This window comes from Syngnathus typhle, unplaced genomic scaffold (assembly GCF_033458585.1).
Source record: "Syngnathus typhle isolate RoL2023-S1 ecotype Sweden unplaced genomic scaffold, RoL_Styp_1.0 HiC_scaffold_378, whole genome shotgun sequence".
NCBI classification, from domain to species: Eukaryota; Metazoa; Chordata; class Actinopteri; order Syngnathiformes; family Syngnathidae; genus Syngnathus; species Syngnathus typhle.
Window position 1 is genome coordinate 32,501 of NW_026872281.1, and position 1,421 is coordinate 33,921.

Sequence of the window (1,421 nt, forward strand, 5' to 3'; positions counted from 1 at the left end):
TTCTCCAGCGGCGGGCTGGGAGTCTAATCTTTCTCCTGGCCGAGAAAAGAGCACTCTCCCCGGACAACAAAGCACGTCCCCCTCCTGAGTGGACAAAAAAAATCCACTCCTGGTACCTAGAATTTTCTCCAGCGGCGGGCTGGGAGTCTAATCTTTCTCCTGGCCGAGAAAAGAGCACTCTCCCCGGACAACAAAGCACGTCCCCCTCCTGAGTGGACAAAAAAAATCCACTCCTGGTACCTAAGATTTTCTCCAGCGGCGGGCTGGGAGTCTAATCTTTCTCCTGGCCGAGAAAAGAGCACTTTCCCCCGGACAACAAAGCACGTCCCCCTCCTGAGTGGACAAAAAAAATCCACTCCTGGTACCTAGAATTTTCTCCAGCGGCGGGCTGGGAGTCTAATCTTTCTCCTGGCCGAGAAAAGAGCACTTTCCCCCGGACACCAAACCAGCCAACGTCCCCCTCCTGAGTGGACAAAAAAAATCCACTCCTGGTACCTAAAATTTTCTCCAGCGGCGGGCTTGGGACGAAAATCAATCTTCCTCCCGAAATTAAACCACTATTGGCGGACGCCAGCCCCAAGCGCCAGCCCCGACCGCCACCCCCCGACCGCCACAAGGCGACCGCCACAAGGCGACCGCCACAAGGCGACCGCCACCGGCCCCAAGCGCCAGCCCCGACCGCCACCCCCCGACCGCCACAAGGCGACCGCCACAAGGCGACCGCCACAAGGCGACCGCCACAAGGCGACCGCCACAAGGCGACCGCCACCGGCCCCAAGCGCCAGCCCCGACCGCCACCCCCCGACCGCCACAAGGCGACCGCCACAAGGCGACCGCCACAAGGCGACCGCCACAAGGCGACCGCCACAAGGCGACCGCCACTGGCCCCAAGCGCCAGCCCCGACCGCCACCCCCCGACCGCCACAAGGCGACCGCCACAAGGCGACCGCCACAAGGCGACCGCCACAAGGCGACCGCCACAAGGCGACCGCCACAAGGCGACCGCCACTGGCCCGCCACTGGCCCCAAGCGCCAGCCCCGACCGCCACCCCCCGACCGCCACAAGGCGACCGCCACAAGGCGACCGCCACAAGGCGACCGCCACAAGGCGACCGCCACAAGGCGACCGCCACAAGGCGACCGCCACAAGGCGACCGCCACTGGCCCCAAGCGCCAGCCCCGACCGCCACCCCCCGACCGCCACAAGGCGACCGCCACAAGGCGACCGCCACCGGCCCCAAGCGCCAGCCCCGACCGCCACCCCCCGACCGCCACAAGGCGACCGCCACAAGGCGTTAGTGGCCGCGCCCGGTACTTTACTGGACCCTATTTGGCCCGCGGACCGGCCGGCGTCGCTTCCTTGAATGCTTAGCCGCCTTTCGAGCTGCCATGCCGGGCTTGAGTTAGTGGTTTGCGCCCGG